The sequence below is a fragment of the Syngnathus scovelli genome, chromosome 22, assembly GCF_024217435.2.
Source record: "Syngnathus scovelli strain Florida chromosome 22, RoL_Ssco_1.2, whole genome shotgun sequence".
Classification (NCBI taxonomy): Eukaryota; Metazoa; Chordata; class Actinopteri; order Syngnathiformes; family Syngnathidae; genus Syngnathus; species Syngnathus scovelli.
In genome coordinates, this window is record NC_090868.1 from 5915232 (window position 1) to 5921657 (window position 6426).

General features: G+C 40.6%; 2 long non-coding RNA genes across 3 annotated transcripts; one reads left to right on the plus strand and one right to left on the minus strand.

Moving 5' to 3' along the window:
- Positions 1-618: 618 nt before the first annotated feature.
- On the plus strand, positions 619-4970 carry LOC125992075 (uncharacterized). 2 transcript variants are annotated; one of them, XR_007489524.1, is made up of 4 exons: positions 627-765; positions 3191-3286; positions 3646-3794; positions 4390-4970. It is a non-coding gene; the product is annotated as an uncharacterized lncRNA (long non-coding RNA). The 2 variants fall into 2 exon arrangements; XR_007489523.2 differs by having other exon boundaries at positions 619-3286.
- On the minus strand, positions 3568-4538 carry LOC125992080 (uncharacterized). Its single transcript, XR_007489529.1, has 2 exons — positions 4421-4538; positions 3568-3760 (listed from the first exon to the last, which is right to left on the minus strand). It is a non-coding gene; the product is annotated as an uncharacterized lncRNA (long non-coding RNA).
- Positions 4971-6426: the final 1456 nt, after the last annotated feature.

Genomic DNA, 6426 nt, shown 5'->3' on the forward strand with positions numbered 1-6426 from the left:
AGGGTTAGTGCAGGGAAATGGCGGCCACTTTCTGTTCTCTGTGTACGATATGGTATAGAACCCATATATGTTGGCCATTAGATACAAATTTAATTGTAAATGAAGGGTAATGGCTGACACTGCATAATTAATACCCACAGGCTAGAAATAAAGAAAAAAAAATTTGCTCAGCACTCTGATTACCATGACAACCAGCAATCACTGTACATATATGTCAGCCTCCACTCATCCTTTTTTAAATAAACATAGATGCAGTGATGCTGCTGCTAATGAGTTTGCAGAAATTCAAGAGGAATATACGTATGTCAATGGAAAATGATCTTAAAACGACAATAGCCCTGAATGGGATGAACGGTATATAGAATGGGTAAGAAAATGTATTGTTTTTACAAATGTAATGTATTTCTATATTTATATCTATATTTAAAACTACTTAAATTGAAATATATGATCAGCATTTTGATACGATTCCGCGTTATATAAAAAGTAGATAAAAAGAAACAAGCCCCAAATCATTTCTCACAATGTCTGGGAAAATAAATACGTAAGTGGCATTATAAACAAAACATGACACCTTTCCCCCTCCAAACCACGGGGGGGGGGGGGAGCATATTTTTCTGATTTGTGTAAAAGTCCAAAATAAACCAATTTCTATTTCTGAGTATAAATTGAATGACTAAAACAAAACATAATGTCTATGTGGTAATGTTAGCATATACAGTTCAAGCTTAAATTCATGTGAGAAAAGCGGAATGCCTCCAACTGGTAATTTAGTTAATTATCCTGTCGACATGGAGGATAAGAGCACGCAAATCCAATGATTGAATGAAGCAGTTTGTTTGAAAAAGCGGTTCAATTAGAGCACCGTTTGTTGACGACAAATAGCGAGCTCGTTAGCGCTCTTTGACTCGCTCACAAAGCCGCCAAAGCGTCACGGATGGCGGCCGCATTTAATTCGACAAATTAATGTGACGGCATGTATGGACTCACAGAGGCATGTGAGAATTATATCGTCACACAGTGCTCAGCGTGCCGTCCCTATCAGTGCGCTGTCGCGGAGACGAGAGCTAGTGCATTCATTCACTAAAGCTAAATCATTTGTAACAATTTTTTATTGGAAAACTGGGGTCAGTTTAATTGATGCTAGAAAATTGGTGCGATCAGTTTTTTCAACACAAAATAATTTCATTTTATTCATGCTTAAGATCATTTTTATTTATTTATATTTATTTATATTTTAATATTTTTAAAACATTTTTTATCGGTTACTTTTCAACATTTTTTTACAAAAACACATTAGATATTTTTTCCGTTTTTAAAATATATATATTAATTTGAATCCCTTCTAACATTGTTACTTAATTTCATTTTTGTTAAATTTGAAAATTAATATATATATTTTATTTGAATTTACGGCGATTGATTACAAATGCATTGGTATCTCCCTTACGTTTTTTTTCTTTTCGGACATTGTGTTTTTTCCCCAAAATACAAATGCATTACTTGTACGAATACATTTCTTTACTTCTTCATGCTTCCAGTTACCTAATAGACACCATTTCGTGCAATGGCGCCTCCTACAGCTTTGGCATGCACATGACATCCTGCGAGTGGATGCTTTTGTTTTCACAACTTTCTTTGTTGACATAATTTTATGCAACAGCTATGAAGTATGAAAAATCTGATTTTGGATTTGTGGTGCAGCAGGCGAACGTTGGTTGTGGCATACATATTAATAGTCGCTCATGAAAATGCTGTCCTACTTCCAAATCAATCAATGGCCCCCAGAAGGCCACCATACCATCAAAGCTCAACTTGCTGCGGCTAATCAATCGCTTTACCTGCAGATGGACAAAGCAACCATTGAGATGATGCTATTTGTTATTCCGACAAATCACATTTGCAAAATCCGGTCAGCGTATTCTGCCCGACGTAGCTGCTGCAGGTGCATCAATCTTTTTCCTCTTTCCGCATTTCTGTGTTGCAACACAATGTTTTTTTATGATAAGAATTACGTAACAAACAAAAAAAAAAACATCCCTCCATACGCCAGGCCAATATGTGTCCAGGGTCACCTTGGACGCATTAGGATTAAATATGATGCTTCTCAGCTCGGAGATTAAGCGCCATGTTGTCCATAAGCTGACAGAAAGTGAGAGGAGTCAATATACAAACAGAATAAAGATGCTGATACAAAAAAGTATGTGTCAAATATTTAAGCGTGGATGCATTACGTGTTCCAATTATGCAGGGTTCTTCTGTTCTCTTTTTTTAGGTGTACCAAATGAGGTGTGCAAAATGTTCAAAGTAATAGGTACACCCCAGTTCTTCCAACTTTCAACTCATTCTAATTTCACTTTAGATCTTGATGTGCTGAGAAGCTGAGCCATTGCATGTCTACAGTGGCACAATTAGGATGTGAATCAAAATGATCACAGTAGTGTAAATAGAGAAAAAAAAAAGTTTGGAATCGGATAGCTTCAGAAGGGAATTGGGCCTTGTAATTATGGAGGGAAAAATCTGATTTGTATTGGATGTCTGCCGGTGTGAGCGCAGCGTAAACGCACTGACACACTGGAGTTTGCACAGATAACACTAATAAACACATTTTAAAAGACATCCGCCGTTAATCTACACGAAAGCGTTGACAATTAAATATGGTGTAAATATGCTACATTAGAGGTGTTCATTATTTAATATGCCAAATAATGTGGAGTCATCAAAACCAATTGGGGGCGAAAGTAACATTTAATATTTGTATTTATTCCCTCTTTTACAAGCGTTTGAAATTCCTCTTGAGGGAATTATATGGAGGAAAATAAATATATGGTAAATTTATGAGTTGTTCACTACCCTATGTTGCTCTTTGCCAACTACTCACACCCCACCATTAACACGGACAAGGTATCCTTAGTGGGGATTTATTAAGAATTATTTTAAAATTTTAAGAGTCTTTATTTCCCATCAAAGGCATATTTACGACACATCAGCCTTCTAGAATGTAGTTTGCTATATCAGTATTGTTTTGAGAGAGTTAATGTCACATTTAGCCATGACTCAATGATGTCACCCATCCAAGTTAAGCAAAAGTGGCATTATGATTGGCCAATTTGACTTTCCCAAGAGGCCTGATTGTTTGACTCTGTTGGTGTGTCATTTCGTCAGTGTTCACATTCATGTTTGTATTCAGGAGCAGAGGCGTCCACAATGAAAGAGTGTTGTCTCCATTTCTATCTGAACGTCATCATGTGGAAAAGTGGCTCAAGTGGCCACATGTCGTGCACAGGTAAATTGCTCCACAATTCCACAATTGTGCTGCATACTCATCTAAAGGTAGATTTCGATTCGGTCGCTCACGTTTTATTGCTAAAATTGTGTCAAGATTCTCACTTAGCTGAGTTGGAAATGTTGTGTAACCACTTCTCTTTAGCCATGCCCACTTTTCCCCAATCTTCTGCTTAGCTAGCCAATTAGACGCGTACTAGCATTGGTGTGACCACGCCCACTTAACCCAATTCCCTCATTGTTGTGTGATCACGTCCACTTCTGAATAGACAGCCAACCACATATTGTAATTTGTTTTTAATTCTACTTCAGAGTACAAGTCATCTTACTAGTTTGATGACAATAACGTGCCACTTCTAGGTGAAGTCGTCTGCCATTGTGTGAAGAGTTTGGACCAGCGTGTAGACAAGTCAAACCCCTTATGCTGCACCACCATCTTGTTCTTCAGGCAACGCTGGATCAAGTCAAGTTGCATCTATGCTTCCCATGGAAAAAAAGCATGATATCAGGTAACTCCTCATCACCATCATGAACATACATGTATATGCACACATGGGCGAGTGTATGTACACGTCCGCGCGTGTGTACACCCTTGAAACTGCTGGGTTAAAAATTGTTTTGCAACAAAAAAAATTCGTGCCGAAGTTTGGGCAAACCGGTTACATCTACAAGTTTACATGCACATTCCTTGGTCAGTCTAATTTTTAACTCAAATTGGATTGTTTTGATCCAGTATTTGTAAGTATGTTTGTACATGCATGTACGTGAATTTTTGTGCTCGGAGGTACATCCTATGTCTTCGGTAATCAACCAACTTGCGCTGTCTTCGTGTGGGAAATACAAGCCGACCTTGGTGAGCCAAAGGCCTCAACCTGTCACGAGAATATCGCCGCTGCCTGCCCCGTGGGCTCATCAACTTTACACTTCGTTGGCACTTTTGTTCTTAAAATCGTTGTTCATTATTTTTCAATTAATTCCGACACATGCATCCAACTCAGCGTATGAATGATGATGCATACATTCTAGAAAGTTGAGCTGCCAGAGTCAAAATGCTAATGCTACGCTGCAATATGTCATTTGTCCTTGTGCCCGCCTGGCACGCAGCCCGACCGGGCCCAGCCCAACGGTGTCAGACCTGTCAGCTCGGCTCTCCTTCTCCAGAGTGGACCGTGACCCTGGCCATGATGACAGTGCCGCGCAAGAGATTATAGACCCTGATAGTGCGCCGCGCCAGTGTTATGCGCCCACTGCCCTTTTAACTAGAAAACACGGGCTGGCTTCCAGCTCTGTCCGCCCAGATCACATCTGCCCACTGGCCTGGCAAAGGAGCCAGCGCGAGAGTACGCTCCAATCGAAAAGTGCTTTACACTTCTGATAAACCTGTTTTTTAGTATCACGGTAAACATTGCACTATTCTTACTCGAGTCTCAACATGTCATATTACACATTTTGGCACACTGTACAGGGAGCCTATCAAGACACATCATAGTTTAATAGTTTTTTGTATTTATTACTCTGTAAACGCCTTTAAAGTAGCGAAACCGTAGCATGATTCAGCGAAAGCAATGTATATATTCATGGAAAAATAAATAAATATAGCACATAATCTCATCTGCAATCATCCAATTATAGCCGGCCCTGCTGTCATCTTACTTAATTGCTCAATTAAAATGGCTTTAATTGAATTTCCCACTTGACTTTGGGGACTCTTTAATGTCACCGGATGGAAAGAGGGAAAAAAAAAAAACAGGCCCCGGGATAATGAGACTGAAGTCAAGTCAACGGAGGCGCGCCTCCCTCTCCTCCTGACCCCTTCGCAGTCGACAAACTCACTCCAGCGCACTTTGGTAATTTCATGTTTGAGAGATTTTAACTGCATGACGACGAAATTTGACCACCGCCCCAAATGGAGACGCTCCAGTGGAGAAGACCAAGGCCAGATTGCAGAGCCAGTACAGGAAATTAGATACTTTTACACACTTTCTCGGGCTTACAAACATTATCAATCAAAGCTGGTGACGACCTTGTGTGTGTCCACAACTTGTACAGAACACAAAGACCATAAAATAATCGGCTTTGTGCAATAGGGTCCATTTATCCACAAGGCATGTGACTGAACGGAACTATTTTTGGTTTTCTCTTTGCGTCACGACACAAGTCCTTGTACAAGTGGAACGTGTCATGTTTTTGAGAAAGAGACAAATCCGATACATCACACAGCAGCAAGTGACGCATATGACTATTGGACTCATCTGTGGAACATTTATTAAAGCAGCAGTGACACATGCAAGTGGGCGAGGGAGTCAAGAATGTTAACCTACAGAATGTGAAGTGACTGTTCGAGTCATTGTGTCTTTCTAAGTCATGTCCTTCTACATCCATTTGAAGTCGTTTACTATTAAAATTTGTCTTACAAGATGTGATGTCATTAAAAAGGTCAACCTGTGGCAGAAGTAAAAAAAAAAAAAAAGCACAATAAAAAATAATGAAACTAAAAACTGCTTGATTTTCTTGGAGTCTGGCAATGATGTCCCTTTAAGATAAGCTATGGAACACAAAATCAGAATACCAAATCGCTACTTTTTGCACAAGCTTTGAACCCTGCGGTTCGGTGCGGCTTATCAACAGGTTTTTTTTTGGTGATTTTTATATTGTATGATTTGTGCATATTCTCTTATATGGAAATTAAACGTCGAGAGTACGGGGGCGCCGAGCCAACTGATAAGGGCGGTTCGGTCCCTGTATCACCGATGCCAGAGTTTGGTACGCATTTCCGGCAGTAAGTCGGATTCGTTCCCAGTGAGGGTTGGACTCCGCCAAGGCTGCCCTTTGTCACCGATTCTGTTCATAATTTTTATGGACAGAATTTCTAGGCTCAGCTGAGGCGTTGAGGGGGTCCGGTTTGGGGACCTCAGTATCGCGTCTCGGCTTTTTGCAGACGGCGTGGTGCTGTTGGCTTCTTCAGGCCGTGATCTCCAGCTCTCACTGGAGCGGTTCGCAGCCAGGTGTGAAGCGGTCGGGATGAGGGTCAGCACTTCCAAATCCGAGTCCATGGTCCCCGATCGGAAAAGGGTGGCATGCCCTCTCCGGATCGGGGGTGAGATCCTGCCCCAAGTGGAGGAGTTTAAGTATCTTGGGGTC